We start from the raw sequence: 22,723 nt of genomic DNA, 5'->3' as shown, positions 1-22,723 counted from the left end.
AACCTGGCACCAACCTAGGTTCTAGGCTCTTTCTACCTGAATCCACTTCTGGCCCTAATGTGGTTAATAATAATAACTGCCCTAGTTTGTTCCTCAGCTACAATATCTCCCCTCCCATCCCTTTGTCCCTTACATAGCCTGTGCCCCAAGCCTGTGATATATGCTCTTCTCAGCTCTGATTCTTTGAATCATTAGCTTCTTTCATCTCCCACTTCAGGGACCATCTTTAACCTGAATTCTTCACAGATAACTTTTTAAAATTTTTCTTTAATTTATTTACACATTACTAAAATATTCTTGTTTAAGAGTAAACATAATCCCCCTCCCCCACAAAATATAAAACCTCATGACAAATAAAGTAAAAGACAGAGGAAAAAAATATGTTTCAGTGTGTGTTCTGATACCATCAGCTCTGTCTCCACAGATAATTTTCAACTTCTATTTCCATTCCATCAAAAATCACCTTGAATTTATTTTGCATAAGCAGTGAGGGTCTGCCAATATGCAGACCTTATCAGTTTACTTGACTGAGGTCAGCTCTTTCCAAGGAAACTGATGGAAAAAAATGGTTTCTGGGAGAATTGTGAGGGTATATTAGTAGAAATGCCTCAGAGAGCCTGTGGAGCCTGTTTAGGCATCCCTTAGCTAGTTTCATTAGCTAAACTCTTGTCTCATTTGCACTTGGAGATTTCAGTAAATGTTTTGTTCACAGTGTCTGATGAGAAATAAGACTAAAAGAAGAGAACCATTAAGGTTGAGTACTCTCAGAACCTGGGTGGCCCCTAAGGAACTGGCCTTGGGGAGTCCTGGGTCCCCACCTTTTTTTCCATTTCAGGTTGAGAGAGTTGAACTTCTGAGACATGATAAGTTAGAAAGATCTGGAGACTACCTTGTGTGTACCTTAAGGATCAAGGAACATCTTTGGGAGTAAACTTTTGGATTTAATGCCAATGAAAGATGAAGCAAGAACTCATTGAGAGGGGTGGCTAGGTGGCACAGTAGATAGAGCACCGGCCCTGGAGTTAGGAGTACCTGAGTTCAAATCTGGCCTCAGACACTTAATAATTACCTAGCTGTCCGGCCTTGGGCAAGCCACTCAACCCCATTGCCTTGAAAAAACTAAAAAAAAATCATTGAGCAAGGATATTGCTTTTGGATATGAACACAATAGGACCAGTGCTATGTAGGGACTGAAATAAGTTTAAGTTTACTTCTCTAAAGACCAAGGGGGAATAAAGAGAGAATACTCCATGGAGATATTGGGGGAAAGGTCAATGAATTTGTTCTTGCTCTATCTTTGAAACAAAAATCTCTTTGTGAAGGCCAATTGATTCTAAATGAGTCAATGGAAATGGGATCCTAATTATAGGTTCCTAAGAGATAGGAGAACATAGCCAATGGGGACATGAGCTGGTGGTCATAGAGAAGGGGCACCTCACATACCCTTCAGGGTATTCTAGAACTCAGAGAAGAGATGTGTCCTCCCTGGTCCTGAGACAGTGAAGCAGAACCTCCTCCATTACATGGATATTTTGTAAATCTGTATGTGTTTACCTTTATTTCTCCTTGGTCTACATGTGACTCTATCTGACTCTAACCCTAAACTTAACCCAAACCTTAGAATATAAGCTCCCAAAGGGAAGAGGCTGTTTGCCTTTTGTCTTTGGATGCCAAGGACCTTATCTGGAAAAGGGCAAGCATCTAACAAACGTAAGTGGATTTATTGATAACTAGCCTCACCTCAGAGGAGGAAATGACTTCTTCTGGCTTTCTCACACATGTAAAATGGATGTGCAGTAAAATATTGACTTACCAAATAAACAGAATAAAAATGGAAAAAGAATAATATCTTATTTACTCTCCAAAGTCCCTCCTTAATTAGTACAAAAACACCCTTGGTCATGTACACTGGGTGTGTTTTGTTTGCCTCAGGACCAGAGAGAACCAAAGGTTCCCAGTTATAAGCATTTCAGAGACACCCCAGAGAGCTACAAAGTCATTTATTTACCAGCTCACTGTCCCAACACACCTAGGATCTCAGCTCCAAATGTAAATATCCACATGGCAACTATGGCTTCAGGCTCAGAACAGATAAAGCATTTTCCTCCTATTCTTGGTCAGAACTGAAATCTTGATTGGCTCAAATCTGATGCTCAGAACATTGATTCAGACAGACTTCCTCCTGTGTGGATACCAAGGCACGGGTGAGCAGAGGACGTGGGGGGGGGGACCTCAGGACCTCATTACCCACCTAGCCATGCCCACACATGCTGGTAATCTCACAAACAACCCTTTGCTCTGTGTGCACACACATCCTGGAGTTGAAAACTCCATCTTCCCAGGACCCTGCTCAAGGCTGACAGGACAGACTCCTTCTTTTCAGGTAATCTTCTTCACCTTGGAAAATGCCTAGGAAAGGAGAGTCAATTTATGTCTTTGGACATTGATTTCTGGGCATATAGCTCAAAATCAGAAGCCAAAGTGAATGGAAATGTGCTGAGCATGAGAATCTCCAGTGTATTCTGATTCTGACATGAAGTATGAGGGGAAGGCTCCTAAAAGTCTCTGGGCATGCCAGAATAATAGGAGGGGAAAATGGGAGAAGTGAAGCAGCACCCAGGCCAAACTTTTGTTCTCTTTAAGGTAAAAGTCAATGTTAAAGGTTCTGAAATGGCTGTGTTTTCTAAGAGGTGGAGACTGGACAGTTCCCCAAAGAAGAAAGTATAGCCAGGGCTGGAGACATCCCTGGGGCAAATGTTTGGAATGATGACAGATACCTTGATAATTATACCTTTCCTTTCCTCTTAGCCCAGATATAAAATGCAGGCAACATGAAAATTAAGATGGGAGCTACAGCGACTGAGACTGGGAAGCTGGGTAGAATAGGCAGCAAGGGCTTCCCCAGGCAGCGATCCTCATCATCCTTGGCAGGCAGATGGCATGGCTGCAATCTGATGAAAGGATGGTTATAACTAGGAGTGGGCTCTACAACATTCCCTTATCTCCAAAGTCAAGGGACTGAAAGACATTTTCTTTCTCCACCCATCTCTCCTCCCTCTCTCCCTTTACATAGTCTTAGAAAACAAAAAGATAAGATTACTAGAAACAAAGATAACTGGTGTAGATAATGATAGGATCCTGGTTTAGAGCAGGAAAGGACCTTAGAGGCTATTGAGCTTCACCCCCTTACTTTGCAGATGAGGAAACAGAGGCCCAAAGAGGCTAAATGACTTGAAGGGGGTGAGAGTCAGAGAGGGGATAGAATTTGAACTCCTCTTCTTGATTCCATATAGACCTTGCTTCTCTTCTTGAGGTCTGGCCATCTTCCCAAGACAGAAGATGAAACAAGTCACTCATCCCCTACTGGAGAAGGCATGATTCTAAAGTACAGAGCGGGTATACATTTTGGACTTGGCCCATGTGGCTATTCAGTTTCTGGACAATTTATGCTCATTTTCATTTTCTGCTATTGTCAGAAAAATGAAGACACTGACAGTGGGAGAAACATATTGTAAATATATCTTAAAATAAAGAAATACATTTAACATAATTTGGGAAATAATCCAGTTTGAAATAAGAGTTGAAAAAGAGGACAGAGCAGTGGATGGGGTAGAACAATATTTCCAGTTAATTGTATGAATACAAAGTTTAATATAAAGGATGGTTTGTGAAAGTCCATCCATTACTGTCTCATATTTTCATCAAGGATCACATAAATGAGTGTTTAGACCACAGCTGAGTCTGTCTATTTGATTTGCCTTGGAAATATGGTAAATAACAGATGACAATAAGTTACCAACCAATTGATTATAATAGGTTAGGAAGAATGATATCATACTTTTCCACCAACTGCAAATAGAAATCAGATCTCAAACCATTGGATTCCAGGGATCATGAGAATAAATTAAGGAAGAAGTTTCCCATTACTAGTAGAAAACAATTTCTTTCATTTGGTACTGACTTGTTCCTTCTTAGAAAAAAAAACCAATTATCATTCCCAAGACTACTTCTACCATAAGTAGTGGCCCCCAATGGGATTAAAGGATTTCTTTTAAGAACAAGGCAGAGTCCTCTTGATTTAAAACTGATTCAATTCCTTGGCTACCACTTCTGTTGACCTTCAGAAGTGTCAAAGTTTGGAATGTAAAAGTTGTCATGATGGCATCATTTCTCAAGATATGAAGACCCTACTGCTTATCTTCTATTGATCACTTGGACAATGGGGGTTTCCTCTAACTCCTTACCTTCTCCATGGGCTTGCATGGGTGGGTCAAGTAGTCTCTAGGGTGTCATTGTTATCTTGGTGGTGATGCATGTCTTGGACTGTGTTATATGTCTTGGTTGATTTTATGCACTTTTATGGCCTAAAGGACCATCATATAATGGAAACATCTACAGAGGGTGATGAGACCATCTAAACTTTGCTAGCTTAGATAACACATGGTGCACATGAATTTGAAATATTTCTGATAAGATGGACCAGGACTGGCATCTCCCTCCCCTCATCCCTCTCCCCCCAGTAAAGTCATTGAGAATCCAGGGTCAACCTCATGACATGGCAAAATATTACATGGACACATTTGAGAAAGACAGATAACAAGATACAAAAAAACATGCTCTATGGGTCTTGAAGGAAGGAGTTCAATTTGCCAAAGAGAAAAGGGAGTTTATTCTGGGTATTTGGAAAAATTGGGCAAAAGATAATCATGTCTGTCAGTCAAAAAGCAATTATTAAGCACCTACTCTTCATTGCTATACTAAATGCTTTCATAAAGATCTCATTTGAGGGAATGGCTAGGTGGAGCAGTGGATAGAGCACTGGCCCTCAAGTCAGGAGTACCTGAGTTCAAATCTCACTTCAGACACTTAATAATTACCTAACTGTGTGGCCTTGGGCAAGCCACTTTAACCCCATTTGCTTTGCAAAAACCTAAAAAAAAAACAAGATCTCATTTGATCCACCAACAACCCTGTGAGGTAGGGACTATTTTTAATCCCCATTTTACAACTGAAGAAGCAGAGATAAGAAAAAGCTAAGTGACTTGCCAAGGGTCCCACATCTAGTAAGTATGTGAGGCTAGATTTCAAATATAGGTTCTCCTGGCTCCAGGCTGGACCTCATAAATACACAAAAAACATTTGTTAGAGACAGAAAGAGGTAGGCCCAATCCCATAAGTTCTGAATGCCCCTTTCTTAATGTAGCCCATGCTTCATCTTTGTAGCCATTGTCTTTTATCACAATTCTGAACCTAAAGCATCCAACCTGCCCATATTATGCCGATGTACAAAGCCTCCCCACTCCCCAAATCCCTCTAATTCTTGCATTTACATATTATTATTATTTCATTCATTATTTACATATGGACACACTAGTTCCTCAATATTCTGTGAGCCTCTTGAAAGAAGGGACTCTTCAAATGTTGTCTTTCTCTACTCATTACCTGGTCCAGAGTAGGGACTTAATTGATTAAATCTTTATTTTTTTTTTTTGCAAGGCAATGGAGTTAAGAGACTTGTCCAAGATCACTCAGCTAGGTAATTATGAGGTATCTGAGGTTGCATTTGAACTCAGGTCCTTGTGTGACTAGGGCTGGTGCTTCATCCACTGCACCACCTAGCTGCCCCAATGATTGCAGATCTTAAAGACATCTGCCCTGTAATTAAAATCACCTGGACTTAAGTACATGAGAACTTCAAATATAAAGAAAGGTGATTTTATACTGAAGATTATAGTCTTGCAGAATCCTGCTTAGCTTACTATTGGTCTTAGGGTCTGAAGAATTGGAAGATCAGAAGGCAAATTGGTGATACAGTGGTTAGAGCACTGGCCTTGGAGTCTGGAGGACCTGAGTTCAAATCCAGTCTCAGATATTTAATAATTACCTAGCTGTGTGATCTTGGATAACACACTTAATCCCATTGCCTTGCAAAAAAAACCAAAACAAAACAAAAAGGTCGAAAGCTTGACCCACATATCAGATATTAGGACTAACCCTGAGTAACAATGGCAGCTTACCTTTCTACAAGGTTTTGATATTGAAAAAGTGATTTCCTCCCAACAACATTTTGAGGGTAACCCTGGGAGAGTTTTATCACCCTCATTTTATACATGAGGAAACTAAAACTCAGAGAAGTCAAGAAACTTGTACCCAGTCACACAGCTCACACATGTCTAAGCAACAGAACCAGACTTGGATTAGGAGATTTATTAGATACTGGGTTCAGGGTTCCATACAAGTGATGGCATTTTTCCCAGGGTTGGGAAGGAATATGAAGTGTCTTGTGTTCATTTTTTCCCTATTCCTATCTTCCTATTTCTACCTTTTCAGTTGTTCCCTTCTCCCTACTTATTTAGTGACTGAACAAGTTTCCAATTCCTCCTTGAATGTAGGTAATATGTTGGCCACATAGGATTGGTCCTAATGATCAGGGATGACATTTATATTCATCTAGAACATGACTGCTGTGGGCATGCCCTCCACCTTTCCATCTACTGCCACTTCATCAAGAATCTGTCTGCTGAGCTGGGGACCATCATCATCATCATCGTGATCATCATGATCAACATTTAAGGGCTAGATACATATTTTATTTGATTCTTACAATAATCCTGAGAGGTAGGTGCTCTTATTATCCCCATTTTATGAATAGGGAAACTGAGGCAACATAGGTTAAGTGACTTGCTCAGGATCACACAGCTAGGAAGTGTCTGAGGACAGATTTGAACTCAGGTCTCCCTGATCCAGGTCCAGTGCTTTCTCCATGGTGCCTCATAGCTGCTAGTCTTCTGATTTTTCTGAGGGTTCCTCCACCCTCTCTTTCTTCCTGGAAAGCTTTCCTTTTCTAGCTTCTAATGTCTGAGACTCTGATTAAGGCTCAGGCTTCTTCCTCCTATCATGGATGGAGAATCCATTTCTGAACCCGGAAGACTTCCATTTAAACTCTTCCTAGGTTACACACAAACAAACCCCTCAATCTCTGAATGTTCCAGGTTTCTCTTGAAGAATCCAAACTGGAGAGCAGTCACAAGTTTGCGTTGTTGATGGTGATTTCCTTACTGGCATTCACTAAAGAAAGCAAAGTCTGATACAAAACAGGAAGAGTCACAACTAAGAATTGTGAGCACACGTGTGTGTGTGTGTGTGTGTGTGTGTGTGTGTGTGTGTGTGTATGTGTGTGTGTGTAATATGGGGATGGTGTATTCCACTGTGAAGGACCAATCTTGTCTTAGCTTTCATGGGTCTAACTGGCCCACCTTATTTAATTAATTTGGGGTCTGTGTGCCTGACGAGAAAAAGGAGGACCAAAGAGCCTCATCCTCAGTTGTCAATGACAGAGAATCAGTTTGAAAATCAGAAAGAAGGCAACATGGTTAACCCAGGGAACTGTCTTCTGACCAAAGTGCACTGGTCAGCTTGAGTTGGATATTTTGGCTAAGCTGGGTCCTTTGCATGTGAATCTAGAAGATCCAAAGAGAAAGATGTTTAGAGGGGGAATGCACATTTTTATTTTAGGGGAACAAGACTGAATTGTTAGTGAAGGTTCACATTTGATTCAGAGAAAGGCAATGCCCTGGTACTGATGGTTTCTCACCTTTCCAGGAATTTCCAGATGAGATGAACTGTAACTCAGGAAGGAACCTTGAAAACAAAGAAAAGAATGAGAGTGGGACTGATGGGAGTTGGAAATTGAGTTAATTCCTGCAAAATCAGCTCAGTGTAAAAAAGAACACACAGAGAAAGACAGGATATAGACTGCATGCAGGAGATCCCCAGAACATCACCAGAAAACACTGGGTCTTTCTACATCAATACCTTGTCGAAGCCCTAACTTTCTTCAGAGTTCAGTCCAAAGGACGTGTTCTATACCTGACTCAATTTCCTTGGTTACTAGGATTTTCTGCCTAGAAATGATTTGTACAAAATTTATAGCTAATTTTCTGTGCCTATATTGGTCCCTCCCTAATAAGCTGATGTTTGTCCTTTATTCTCGAAGAAGCAAAAGGAGAATCAGGGAGGCGCTGTCATGGCAAGCACACAAACTAGATTTGAGTGAGGGGGTGCTGTGCTAAGTCACCAGCTTCACTTTCTCCTTCAGAACCATCTGGTCCAGGGGCCAGGTATGAATCGAGATGACTGGAGATCCTGGATGCAAAGCAATCAGGGTTAAGTAACTTGCCCAAGGTCACACAGCTAGTTTAATGTCAAGTGTCCAAGTTAGAATTTGAACTCCCTTCTTCCTGATTCCAAGGTCTAGTGCTCTATCCACTGCAACATTTAGTTGTTCATTTTTGTCTTTGTATCTTGAACCTAGTACAGCTTCTGTATCATAGTCATATTAAGCACTCTTTAACAAATGTTTATGGAATGAAAGAAGGAATGGATAAATGAATGAAATCCTAGGATCAGCCTTCTTGAAGGTAGTGAGGATCATTGCCAGAAGGGTGACCCCCATCAACAGTTGTTCAGAAAGACCATTTAATGAAGTACATAAAGAGGCACTGGTCACAAGCTGGGGGTGCTGTCACTCCCTGAGGGAGGTTTGACCTGAATAAGAGAAGGAGGGTGTGCCAGGACACTTGATCCACAATCTCAGTGTGATTGTGTGCTAAAGCATGGTAGAATATGGTCTGTGCTGGAGCCCTAACTCTATAGAAATCATAATTTCTTGGAGGACTGACCTTTGGAAGAATTGAGAAAGCTGTTAGTCTTAGGTTGGGAATATTTTCTGAAAAGTGAAAATGAATCCCCCTGAATTCCTACTTGACATAGCTCTCGATGACTCAAGAGATCAGAATCATGTCCTAAAATAGGCACAGGAGTCTACAGTTCTGGGGGAAAGTTATAAATGTTTATGGGGCATGGAGGTGGACTGGATGGTCCTCCCCATCACAAAAGACATCGAACTATTCACTGGAAACATTAAATGGTTTCTCCATCTCAGAAAGTCTTTTTCAAATAATACCAAGATATTCCTTGGATTCAATAAGTAAAAAGAGATAATAACAATGATATAACCCCTCTGTGATTTGGAGTACCTTTTTTTTTATCCCCAGTTTCTATTTCACTGTCTGGGAAATAAGAGGTGATTAATAAATACACAGTGATTTAAATTGAGTTGACAATACACAGACTTCCAGGGCTAGATTCACTCTTTGCTTTTCTCCTGATAGTTGTCGTTTCTGGAAGACAATAATCTAGTTACAAAGAGCTGAGTGGCATGGAGACAGAGCTTCAGTATGGATTTATCCCCCTGCTTTCAGCATCCCAGTCTTCATTATCAGATACTCTTCCTGTAAAATATAGGGTCTGTCAGGCTGATGCTTGTCATGGCCTGGGCTTGGAGTGCCTGGAAGTGACAGATCTGTGATCAGAGCTCAGCTCCAATCAAAAACCAGATGCAGCTGTTTATCTGACAATAAGCAATTCTTGCCTGGCTTTGAAGAGCAATCATTTCTGACATTAGCATCATTTGTTTAGGTTTGGGGAATTTTTGTTTCATTGCATCCCATAGTAGACACAAAATAAGCAGCAAACAGATCCATTGGAATGTTAGATTAAACATTTTGGAGATTTTTTTCATGATGAACATAATCGGTATTTAATGTATTTAAGATGGTTTGTGGGAGACTATATTCAATGTCATTGGAATGTCTTTGTGATCCAAAGGCAACTATGGCAACCAGCTTCATTTGCATAAACTAAGAGTATTATGGTGTCATGAGACATTCCATGGATGTGGCCATGATGTCTTGGTGGCTAAGCCAGTGGAGTGAAAACATTCATAGGTCATACAAGGTGGAAGACTTTTGAGTATGAGGTCAACAAGGGAGTCCTTATGTGTCATCCAAATACTAGACAGACAAGTGAATGAAGGCACAGCATTGAACATCAAATCCATATTTTTGGTTATCATGTAAGAGGGTCCAATTCTTTGACAGTGGAAAAAATGCTCACAGTGGAAAACAGCTATTCTAAGGCTATCTGTGTGTTTGTATGTGTGTGTGTGTGTGTGTGTGTGTGTGTGTGCACATGTGAGAGACAAGTGACAGAGCGAGAGAGAATATGTGCATCAACTGGAAATAGATGAACATATATATATTTAATATATACAAACACAATTCAGTTATAGAGAGGTTCCTTACATTCCAAAACAAATTTTACTAAACCTACTTTCTTCTCAGGGCTTTATGAAGACCTGGATCAGGCTAAATTTCAAGGAAGAAATTCCTCTTTTCAGTATTTAGCATCTCCTTGTTTTTTTTCTTTCCAAACTGAGACATATGTCAGCTCATTGAGTCAAAAATGAAATTATCCTCAAATGAATTCTTTTAGACTTTAGATTTTTTCCTTGTGAGATCTATTCAAAGGCCATTATAAGGCCAATTATATGATATAAAAAACTCAAATTCCATATTATATGGAATAAGCATTTCTACATTTCTAAAGAATGGGTATCCAACATTAATTTGAGAAACTCTAATGAGTGAGCAAACCATTTCATTCTTTGATAGCTCTAATTGTTAAGATTCCTCCCCCCTGCTTTGTGTAGCACATGTCAGGGTGATATCCTACTGCCCTATCTTATTTCTTTTCCTATCTGCACCCATTCTGGGTTAGGGATGGCCACCCTATTTTAACTCAGTTTTTGAGTTCTAGGGGTAATTATAGTAGATAAAACTATACATGTCATTCACAGCTGCAGTTTCTAAGCCTTTCCATTTAAATGAATCAGCAAAGTCATCATTAATTCTTTTTCTTTTTTTAGGTTTTTGCTAGGCAATGGGGTTAAGTGGCTTACCCAAGGCCACACAGCTAGGTAATTATTAAGTGTTTGAGGCTGGATTTGAACTCAGGTACTCCTGACTCCGGGCTGGTGCTCTATCTACTGCGTCACCTAGCCGCCCCCATTAATTTTTTTTAAAAAAAATGTTTCATTTATTATTTCAACTTCATACAACAGTAGTTTTCAGTAATCATTTTTTTGCAAGGTTTTGAGTTTTACATTTTTCTCCCTCCCTCCTATTCCTCTCCTCTCCCCTTGATAGAAAACAATCTAATATTGGTTCCATATGTATAACCATGTATTAGCTCTTAAAGATAAAATATTTTCTAAACTAGAAGGCAATAAAACATTACGATAAAAATAAAAAGAAGCATCCCCAGATCTGGGTAACACTCCTTAGCAAATGCACACATTGTGGGAGGGGATAGTTGTAGATTGGGCACAAATTTACAGAAATATAGCACTGATACTTAGGGATAGGGGAACTCACTTATTATATATCCAAGGTAACTTTCCACTCTGGACTCTAATACTTAACTGATGCTTTTAACTAAGAGCAACTTTGAGCCTGGCATCAGCAGGGCTTCTCAGGTCTGCTCCTTTGACTGAGATAGTGAGACAATATGAGACTCTTTGAAATGAAGAGCTAGCTCCTTCTGCTTGGGATCTGCAAAATCATCCAGATGGATTCTTTGGAGTTTTTGAGCAGTTTTTCCTTCTCCAACCACAGCCGGCAACAAAGGGCAACGTGGTCCCACTGGGGAAGGCCATCATCCCTCTCTCTAGCTGTAGGTGGTGCTAGTGAGCACTCTTCAGAGAGCACAGGATGAGGTTCCCTAATGCAGTTCCCAGAATCAAACCTTTCCTCAGCTCACCTAAGCTTCCTGCTTCAACTGCATTTCCTGTCAGTCTCCCTTAGCAGATAGCAGCTGCTGTCAGATTTCAGCTCCATTGGCTTCTAGGCAGCCTATTCTTTCTTCTTGTTTCAGATGTCCCAACTTCTCTTATCAGCTTCACTGACTGCCTTCTATCATCCCTTCTTAATCTGGCTTTTCCAGTGGCATATAATGCCTCAAAATAGGGCTTCCCTGTATTTAGTGATCCACCACTATCTTAACCTTAAACTTCCACAGTCCACATTTCTTGCAAATATACAATAGACACATAGCTCCAAAACAGTTCTTTGATTCAGAATATCCCATTAATAAGCTTCTGAGTGCTAAAAACAATCATATATAAATTAGCTCCTGGAAAATAATTCACTGCAATGATCTTTATAATCAGTCCATCTGTAGCATGTCTCCCAACTCCTTTTTTTCAGGTCCAAGCTCACCACATCTACCCTCAGGGTTCTGGGTACCTTGCAAGGTTGAATGCTTCTCTTTACTTCCATCTGCTGGAGCCCCCACCAGCTGTGTCCCACATTGTTGGGCAGCAAAAAGCTAGCATCTCAGTTTAACCACTTAATATTAATTTTACAGGAGGATATTCACATTGAAGATAAAACAAGAACAAATATTACAGACATTTTATCTTACCCATCAGGGGCATAATCTTCCTTAAATGACTTCTGTCTCTGGAGATGGGGAGTGGGGTAGGGGTTAGACTCATAATTCATAACAGTTCTTATATAGCTTTGGTCCCACCAAGGTCATGTCTAGATATGACATGATTGTTAGATGAGTCCTTCCTGTGGTCTGTGATTCCAAAAGGCTCTTCAGGATCCTTCCCATCCATGATATCCAGTGTTATTTTTCACTTCATTTACCAGTTCTTTGCCCTCCAGTTGCTTATGCCATCCCTTCTAAGTTATTAATTTAATCTGCATTTTATGTGTACATAATTGTTTACATGTTATTTCTTTTTGAGTTTAAGAGCCCCAAGGACAGGAAATATTAATGATTTTTCCTTTTATCTCTAACACTACATAATAAATATTTCAGACATGAGAACAACTTTTTAAAAAGCTTGCTGAATGAAAGCAAGCAGAATTGCTTGAACAAAAGAATTAAAGTAAATAGTGTGTAAAAAACCCATAGAAAATAAGTCTAAATATATAAAGATATAGACAATATTTTGAACACATATGCAACAAATGACTTAGTATCTAAGTCAATAAAAATAAATTTAACTAAAGTTTTTAAAAGTCATAAATACTGAAAATTGACATAGTAGTGTTAGAAGACTTTAATATCTCTCTAACAGAGGTAGATAAATCTAACAGAAACATTAAAAAACCCACAATGAAATAAAAGGTATCCCCAAAGTCTTGGTGTAGCTAACCTGAAAGTTTAAAGCTTCCCTAAAACTTTTGGAATTACCTGTATTGATCTGACCAGATTATTGGAAAACTTAGATCTAAAAGACTTATATATTCTGTACAGTAAAATTACAGAAAACATACATTTCCAAGAGTCATATATGGATTTATTAATATTTATTAATAAAAAGAACAGTAAAAAAATCTTTTATATACCATGTTACTCTAAAAATCATGATTAATATAAAGAACTCAAGCAAAATATACAAACCTAAATGAAAATATAATAATGCCTTAAATAATAATTGTGTCAAAGAACAAATAATAGAAACTAGTAATAACTAGATCAAAGAGAATAATAATGAGAAACATGCCTTAATTTCTGGAATACAAGTAAAGCAGGCCTCAAAGTAATTATTGTTTTTTAGAAAATATGCATTCACAAAATACAGATGATTAATAATCAGGTTATTAATGTCATTAAAAAGCAGGAAAGTAAAATAAAGAAAAATAAGTACAAAGAGGAAATTATGAAAACTAGAAAAGAGTAGATAAAATAATTTTATAATTGAGAAGCAAAAATAAAATCTGATCCTTTTAAAGACTAATAAAACTGATAACCCTTTATCTAATATGATAATTATAGAATGGGGTGTGTGGAGGAACAAAGTACCAAAATAAATTTGATGAGGCAAAATCACATCAAATATAGTGGTGCAAAGGAATTGCTGGTGCCTACTCTCTATATATAATCATGTGATAGCAAATAAAATAAGGGTTTTTTAATGACTTTTGTTTCTAACATCATCGTACCTACCCTTAGTATCCTTCCCCTTCACCTTTCCAGAAAGGTTTTCCATATATAAAATAATTATATAGAATGGAAGAAATAAAATCAGCATTGATTAATACATTGAAAAAGTTAGAATACATGTGCAATGTGTAACACTTTAGGACCTCTCACTTCTAAAAAGAGGTAATTTAGGGGCATCTTTTCATTTCAATTCATTTGAGTTTACTTGATCTTTATAATTTCGTTCTGTTTACTTTTGATTTTTTTGGTATGTGGTTGTTCTTTCCATTTACTTTGTTGTAGCTATTATGTGTATGCTTCAATTTGCTCTTTTTTTTTTGCTAGGCAATGGGGTTAAGTGGTTTACCTAAGGACACACAGCTAGGTAATTATTATGTGTCAGGCCTTATTTGAACTCAGGTACTCCTGACTCCAGGACTGGTGCTCTATCCACTGTGCCACCTAGCTGTCCCTCAATTTGCTTTTAATACAGCTTTCCATACATATCTATCTATCTATCTATCTATCTATCTATCTATCTATCTATCACACATCATTTCTTGCAGTACAGTAATATTCCATTTCATTTATATGTCATAATTTGTTTAGTCATCCCTCAGTCAATGGATATCTACTTTCTTTTCAATTCTTTGCTGTCACAAAAATTGTTGCTTTAAATATTTTGGTATACATGGGAACTTGTCAGTTGCTTCCTTGGAATATAAATCTAGTGCTAGAGTCTAGTTTAGAGTATGGAGATCTTGGTCACTTTATTTGCATAATTCCAAACAGTTGTTCTAAAGGGTTGATTCATCTCACAGATTCACCAACAATGTATTAGTATATCCATCATTCCACATTGCCTCCAATATTGAGTGTTGACATTATTTGGTCATCTTTACAATCTGCAGAGTATAAGGTGAAACCTAAGGATAGTTTTGATTTGCATTTATTTTTCTTCTAAGAAGAAGAAATGACTAATAAATGAATTAACAAATGATTTGGAACATTCTTTCATGTGGTTTGTGAAAACTCTGCAGATCTTTTGAGAAGTGTATTTTCATAGCCTTTGAGTACCAATGGACATAAGTTACATGCAAATATACATACACATATCTAGAATGGTATAGAGTAGACAGAAGGAAATGATGGACAACATAGAGAGTGAGAAAAACCATCTTTAGCAGGGGGTGAAAAAATAAACAGGTCTAGTTAAAGTTGGAGGTGAGAAGAGTAAGGAATGAGAGGAAGGGGAAATCCACTTGACTGGCAAGGAAAAAAAGCAAGGGAATAGTTAAAGTACTAGATAAAAGTAGGAAGAATGAATAATCTTTGATCCTACCAGGAGATAAAAGCTGTGGTCTGTGGACTCCTGAGGCAATGTCTCTTCTAAGGGTATGAAGCATATTTGGGTGCTTCAACTCCATCAGGGTAAATTTTACCCCAACATTGCTTCAATATTCAGGGGATGATCTCCCCAAGAAAGAATAGCCATCTCCCCTTCCAGCCCTTATTCAATTCTCCCCACTCCACCCTCCAATTCACCATCCTCCAGGTCCCAAACTTTTGTTAATCTTTGAAATCTCAGGGATTGTGCCCAGAGGATGGGGAGATAGAAAGGAAGACATCTGAGGACCCAAAAGAGGACTTGCTGCAGTCAGCCCTCTTCTCTCAATCTTGAAAAGATCCTTTTCCAGACCCTAAAAGCTCAAGGCTGAAGTACAGCAGAAAGTACAGAGCTGAAGTAGAGTGGAAAGGTCAGTTTAAAGAAAAAACTTGGAAACCACAGAATGATTCCAACTCCATTAGGACAGTATTGTCATGCTATGCATCTCCAACTTGGTAAATGGAGAACAATCCATTTGGCTGGTACTAGAAAAATCTGCAAGTGAAGCCAATCAACTCACATGTGAGAAGCATCTCCTGTATGCCAAACTCTGTGCTGGAAACTGGAATCAAGTTGGGATGTGGTCCTGGGGAGAGGAAGGGAACAGGCAAAGAACAGCTCCTGCCCTTAAGGAGTCAACATTCTGTTGGACTCAGACCAAATTCATGAGTCTAGACAAAGTTACATCAATGGAAAGGAAGCTCTGTCTCCTTTAGGAGCTAGTAACCAACTCTACTAGGGACCTCTGCAACTATGAGGAAACAATTTGGGAACTCTGGATTGAAATATTTTCAGGGTCAAGTCAAGGAATTCATATCTCTCCTGAAGGAACAGGGAGCTAGGGGAGGTGTTTGAGTGAGGCTCTGGATGAGTTCTCCCTTATTCCCACTACAATTCATCCCATCAATGACTGGGCTGTATTTAGAGGTGCCTTAAGAATAAAGGATGTAGAGGAGGAGTAAAAGATGTCAAAGATCCCTGGACCATGGGATAGGTTTCTGAAGCAAGAAATCAGGGGATGAGCTGGAGATTTCTTTGGATCCTCCTGAGAAAAGAGATTTCTTTCTGGCCTTTGCCTTCTTTGCCCTCTGGTCTTTCTAAACTGATAGAGCTGACTAAGTGAGGCTGTTCATCCAGAACTGGAATGGCTTCTCCAGGTATTTCCTTTAAAGAAAACAACTGAGTGGGCACAATGATAAGGTAATGGTGGTCCTGGAGCTACCATGAGGGCCCCTGCAATGAGGAGCTAGAAATGGCCCTGTGGTCAGCCACAGAAGCTAGCTATCACTGAGGGTTTCCTTACAAGTTACTGCTTAGATATCACAGTAGAAGTCTGTGATCTGCTTCTGAACACTTACCTTGGAAGAAATAGAGTGGCCAATGGACTGGACAGAGGGAGAGAGGGATCCAGGTGGAAGAATTCTGGATTTGGGCATCAAAGGATCCGAATGAGAATTTGGCCCGGTGCTTCTCTGGACACCCAGGGACAACTCACATTCCCTCCCTGGGCTTCCCTATGAAGTCTCTAAAATGAGGTGGTGGGCCCAGCTGGTCCCTGAGGTGCCTTTCACCCTCAATCTAGGATCCTTTGTCCACCTACAACTGGATCTCATGTTTTACCAGCAGTACTGGCCAACATCACTCTCTAAGCCTTCACTTCTGAAAGGAGATGATGTTTATTGGGTCAATTGGGACAAGTCAAGTCAACCAAAGTTTATTTAGATTCTTTTCTTTCCCTCTCCCTCTCTCCCTCCTTTTTCTCCACCCCCTACCCAAGCCCCTTTGCCTTTATCTCTCTCCCCCTCCTCATCTCTTTCTGTATCTCTTTCTCCAGACTCCCACCAAATCCCCCATGTTACATTTTTAACAGCAAAGGTTTAGGTTCTTGCATTCTCTCTGCCCCCCCAAAAGAGTTCGGCCATGGTGTCTTCCATTTTATCCTACTTCGGATGAAATGCCATCCCAAAGCATTTCCAGGACTCATTGTGTATTTACCCTTGAGGCCTCCTCCTCTGATCTGATTCCAGGACTGATTCCTGGACCTGATTCCAGGAACTGATTCCAGGTCTCTCTAGCTTCCTTACAAGCACCCCTGTGTGTCCCCCACCCCCCAAGTGTACAATGGTGAGATGATGATGAAACTAATAAGGGTGATATGAGTGGCTTGTAGACTTTAAAGTTTGTCCTACCCTTTCCATGCATTACCACAACACCTAAGGGAGCCTGACTCCCTTGAGACCATGAACTAACCAGAACTGAGAAGAGGTCAATGAAAAAGGAGAAAACGGGGTAAAGAGCCAAACCTATCCCCCCAAACTCCAGGCCTCACTCTCAAATACAAAATCCTCCCTGAGGTCTTAGAGGCCTGCCCAGCTGGCTGGGGAAGTGAGGTTGCCACAGACAGAGAAGGCTCAGGAAGCAGATGATAACTCTCCCAAGATTTAGGGTCTGACAATGGCCTTGGTCTACAGCCAAGACCTGCTCCCAAAAAGGCTGCCTAGGAAGAACCTTAGATTGAAAGTCAGTTGCTCTAGCCCTAACCTGAGGGATTCAAAGTCTGCAAAAACAGCCCAATGAGAACAATAAATCAAACGTGTTCCTCCTTAGCCGAGAGCCAGGACACTGAGGCTCCATCCCCATGGCCTCTGTCTGGGGCCTGCAGGAGCCAGGTCCTAGAACTCATTGCTGCATTTCCAATATGAGCTCAGAACAGCTCAGAAATCAGCAAATATTACAAATCAGGGCCTGCTTTATCATTTGGTTGGTGTCTAGATTTTTAAAACTTGGCAAAATTGTTAAGGATTTAAATCAAACTTGAAAATATTTCTGTTTTCCAGTCTGCAAGGTGAGGGTTTCCTCATACCCACTGCTCCATCCCAGAGATGAACTGTGGCTCCTGAGCCTGAGGCCCCCAGGAAGGTGCCAAGGCAGGACTGCCTCCCTCAGGAACCCCTCCCACTCCTAGATCAGCTCTCTCCAGGTCTCTCACTGTAATCCTGGCCTCCTTGCCCATATTGAACAAGGCCTTCAGGCCTTGTCTCTGCCTGGCCCTTAGGTCTGGAATGCCCTCATTCTTCCTCTCTGCTTTCCCTGGCTTCCTTCAAGTGCCAGCCAATGCCGCATCTTCAAAAGCCTTTTCTAATCCCTCCTAATGTATTGTCCTCTTGCCAATCTCTGATTTCTCTCATAGCTTGTCTTCCAGAAGGCCTGTCTCATTGGGTCAGAGTATGTGTGGGGGCTAGGGTAGGAGGGACCTGTGAAAAATAGAAAAAAGACTGGAAAGGGAAGAAGGAGCCACCTTGTGATGGTGGTGGTGGGGGGGTCACTGGAATTTATTGAATGGAGAGGAAGGGGGAATGTCGTGGTTGAAAGATCACTCTGAGACCTGAGTAGAGAAAGGCCTGGAGAGGGGAGAGATTTGAGGCAGGCAGATTTCCCAGAAGTCCGATGTGTGGCAGCATCAGAGAAGAAAAGGAGATGTCACAAAGATAGGAACAACAGGATAGAGGTCACTAGGTACTTCAGTAGATCAGGAAGACCTGAGTTCAGATCCAGTCTTACACACTTATTAGCTGTGTGACTAGGCAAGTCACTCCAGCCTCAGTTTCCCTATTTATAAAATGAGGATAATAATAGTGCCTACTTCCTGGAGTGGTTGTGAGGATCAGAGAAAATATTTTAAAGTAATTACAGACTTTGAAATGCAATATAAATGCCAACTATTATTATCATTATTATTATTATTACACTGGATTGGATATGGGGGGACAGGGAAAAAGAGTATAAGATTAAAGATAATACCTAAATATGAAGCCTGTATACCTGGGAGGATGGGAGTAGCTTTAACAGCAAAAAGAAATACACTGTGGAGACAGTTTGGGGGCTAAAATACTGAGGTTAGTTTTGGATAGTGTAGAGAGGGCCTTGCAAGGTGAAGGTGGGCTAGGGCAGAAGCCCAAACCTGAGTCCTTCCTTCTTTCCTTCCTTCATATCTGGGGAGACTAGTTTGGATCTCTTCAGGCTTTAAGGAGGGAGGTGAGACCAGCCCACTCTCCATTCTCTACCTGGTTGCTGCATTCCTTCAAATTCCTTCTCATAGGGTAACTTCCCTTTCTCCACCTTCCTCACCCCTTTTCTTTTGTGGAACCACCAGTAGATTGTGGCTTCTCGAGGCCAGAACCATCTTTCTTCTTTGTATCTGTATTCCAGTAGCAGCTAGATGTAGTTTTCATTAAGATTCCATAACCCCGACAATCTTCATTACAGATATAGTGGTTCCCAAGGCTTTCCCTAAGGAATCTTGAGGCATTCTAAGGCCAGATCTCCAGCTTGAGGCTGATTCCTGCCTTTGAAACAGCTGGGGTAGAGGTGGAGCGTGTGAAATTGGTGGAGAAGCAGAGGTGAGTGAAGGCACTTGGAGAAGATGATGGAGAAGATGAAAGGATACAAGGAAAAGCCCTGCTCCTCATGGGACCTTGCGTCTGGGGTCTTTAACTCTTCTGGCTATTCCCTTCCATCTTTTCCCAATCCCATAGGAATTTCCTGTCCTGATCAGTCCCCTCTAATAGTCAGTTACAAAGTGTCTGACCATGGCAGATGACTATCATCCATTCACGGTCTCCAATGATTATATGGAATGTGTAGTCTTTGTCAACAATGCTGTTTACTACTCTTCAAGCCTCATGTTTAATGATAACACAAATATAGAGTTAGGGTTAAAGTCTGGAATTAATGGCTTGCAGATTACAATCTTTGCCACTTTGACTTGAGAAAAGGGGAGGTTACCCCACAGTTAATAAGAATATTTGTGGGGATAGATAGGTGGTGCAGTGGATAGAGCACTGGCCCAGGAGTCAGGAGTACCTGAGTTCAAATCCGACCTCAGACACTTAATAATTACCTAGCTGTATGGCCTTGGGCAAGTCACTTAACCCTATTGCCTAGCAAAAACCAAAAAAAAAAAAAAAAGAATATCTGTGTTGGGGCAGAAAACTCTTCCAGGGTCTTTTGGTTTGAGGAGACAGAGAGCAAAAAAACCAAGGGCATTATACAGATTTTAAAAAGAAATGTCAAAGGGCTAGAAGGCCCTGAGGTAATGTGGAGCAAGAGCAGGCCTTGGGAGATTGCTCAAGGGAGGAAATCTTGGATTAGTGATTTATTGGGTCATGTAAAAATGTCCTGGATATTGTAGAAAGCATCCGCAGAAAGATTTATATGGAGGAGGAAAAGTCTGTCAGGAGAGTAGAGGTCTTCAGGAGAAAGGGAGCCTTGACTCAGGAAAGTGAATGGTGAAGTTGCCATCTGGGATCTGGGGTCATCAGATAAGCATAGGAATTGGGGAGCCACTGAAAAGCAAAGGAATTTGCATGCTCCTTCTGGGATGTTAAAACTGCTTAGGATTTTATTATGGCAAATTATTACAAATATACAGGTTAAAACTTCTAGAAAAGTAGTAACCACTTCAAAAATGGGCTAGATGATGAAGTTTGAGAGAGAGTGAGAGAGTGAGAGACAGATAAAAGAGAGAGAAAGAGAAAAGATCAGGTAGCCATGAGGCTTGGCTTCATCTGGCCATGTGACCTGGGGAGGCCCATGGTGTTCCATGTGGTCGAAGAAAGAGGGTGAGAAAAATCCATCCTGCCTGAGTCAAAGAAGTAGAGGAAAAGAGAGTAGAAGGCTCTGTGCTTCCTGTTAAATAATATTCTGTGTGGGGCAGCTAGGTGGCGCAGTGGATGGAGCACTGGCCCTGGAGTCAGGAGGACCTCACTGGCCTCAGACACTTAAAATTGCCTAGTTGTGTGACCTTGGGCGAGTCACTTAACCCTGTTGCCTTGAATAAATAAAAATAAATAAAAATTGGGCGGTATCTTGCGATGGATTTCTGAGTTGGAGAATCTGGCTCCCAATCCGCTCTTGGCTGTCGTCTAAGGATGCCAAAGTCCCTTTGCCTCTCTGGCTTGCTAGGCTTTACCTCCACAGTGACAAGATCCTTTCTACTTCTTCATTGAGGATCCTCTGACTGCCCACAATGGAGACTGCATTATACTAAAAATAGTGGGGTGACCTAGACATTCTTAAACCGAGCTGTTTATTGGATCCTGGGGGATTCTACAATTCTGCATAAAGTTTATTGCGACCCTGCTACCTCTGCAAATCCCCATTCATCTCACTAGACCATACTTTTTGATTGAGGCCCCTCCCCTACTTATGAAGGCCATCAATGCCCTATGTAGACTCCTCCTTTCTATCCCCTTCCTCCACTCCTTTCTCAAAGGCCATTCTATGGAGGACCACACTAAGACCAATCTCTTTACCCTGGATCCCCTCTCATCCTGAGTCCTTCAGAAGCTCGTTGAAGCAACGGAGAAGGCAACCAGGCTATCAAAAGTCACATCCAACAAATGCTCCAAATTATACACAACTTTGAGGTTCCACCCCATGCCCATTTGAATTAGCAAAGAGGACAAAAAAGGGAAAAGGATGCAAGGCCATCAAAGGCCCTACTGATGGAGCTGAGAATGGGGTCAGTCACTCTAATGAAAAATAACTTCCCTGAGGGAGGCTAGGTGGTGCAGTGGATAGGGTAAATGCCCTGGAGTCAGGAGGACCTGAGTTCCAATCGTCTTCAGACACTTAATAATGACCTAGCTGTGTGGCCTTGGGCAAGCCACTTAACCCCACTACCTTGCAAAAACTAAAAAAAAACAACAAAAAAAAACCCACCTAGCTGTGTGACCTTGGGCAAGTCACCTAACCCCAGTGCCTTGCAAAAACCTAAAAAAATAAATAAAAAATAGGGTAGCAAAAAGGACATCCTCCAATAAAAAAATACAAAGGGGGAAAGGTCACTCCGCCATCTCTCCAGAAACGTGAGAAGGCCCCCGGGCTCCTGGGACAGCTTGGTGCCGGTTCTAGAGCCTTGCAGGCGCCAGCCCAGGCCTGCAGAGGAGTCGCGAGCGTTTGCGTCCCTTGTAAATAGACATCTGATGAAATTCCGAAGGGAAAGACCCCGGCCGGGGTGGCCCTGGGGGGAGGGGAGGAGCCCCGGCGGCGCCCACTCTAGCCCCCCCCCCGAGTTTCCCTTCGGGGGTGTCCTTCCGGCTTCCGAAAAGCCCGGGCCCCCCCGGCGGAGCAAAAAGGGTGGCGGCCGGAAAAGTGACCACGAAGGGATTCGAACCCTCAATCTTCTGATCCGAAGTCAGACGCCTTATCCGTTAGGCCACGCGGTCGCTGCGGCGGCCTCCTCCTGCCTGGCAGATAGGGGACGAGGCGGAGGCCGGGCCGCCCGATGATGCCGCCAGCCGCGGCGCCCGATCGAAACCCGCCTCCGTCCCGGGGCCCGGGCCAGACTTCCCGACTCGGGGAGCGCATCCCGCCCCTGGACAGCTCGCGCTGCGGCTGTCTCGCCCCGGCGCCAGAGCGGCTCCCCCTTCCCTCCGGCTCGTTTTGGGAAAAAGCAAAATGAGGCCGCGGCTGCCGCGGCCCGGCCGAAGCGGC

At 41.5% G+C, this 22,723-nt stretch overlaps 1 non-coding gene across 1 annotated transcript; it reads right to left on the bottom strand.

Annotated features, from left to right (window-relative positions):
- Window positions 1-22,382: 22,382 nt before the first annotated feature.
- TRNAR-UCG (transfer RNA arginine (anticodon UCG)) lies at window positions 22,383-22,455 on the bottom strand. Its single transcript has one exon. It is a non-coding gene; the product is annotated as a tRNA-Arg (tRNA).
- Between the last annotated feature and the right edge of the window lie 268 nt (window positions 22,456-22,723).

The sequence above is a fragment of the Macrotis lagotis genome, chromosome 3 (assembly GCF_037893015.1).
Source record: "Macrotis lagotis isolate mMagLag1 chromosome 3, bilby.v1.9.chrom.fasta, whole genome shotgun sequence".
NCBI classification, from domain to species: Eukaryota; Metazoa; Chordata; class Mammalia; order Peramelemorphia; family Peramelidae; genus Macrotis; species Macrotis lagotis.
This window is presented reverse-complemented; position numbering and strand designations above follow the sequence as displayed.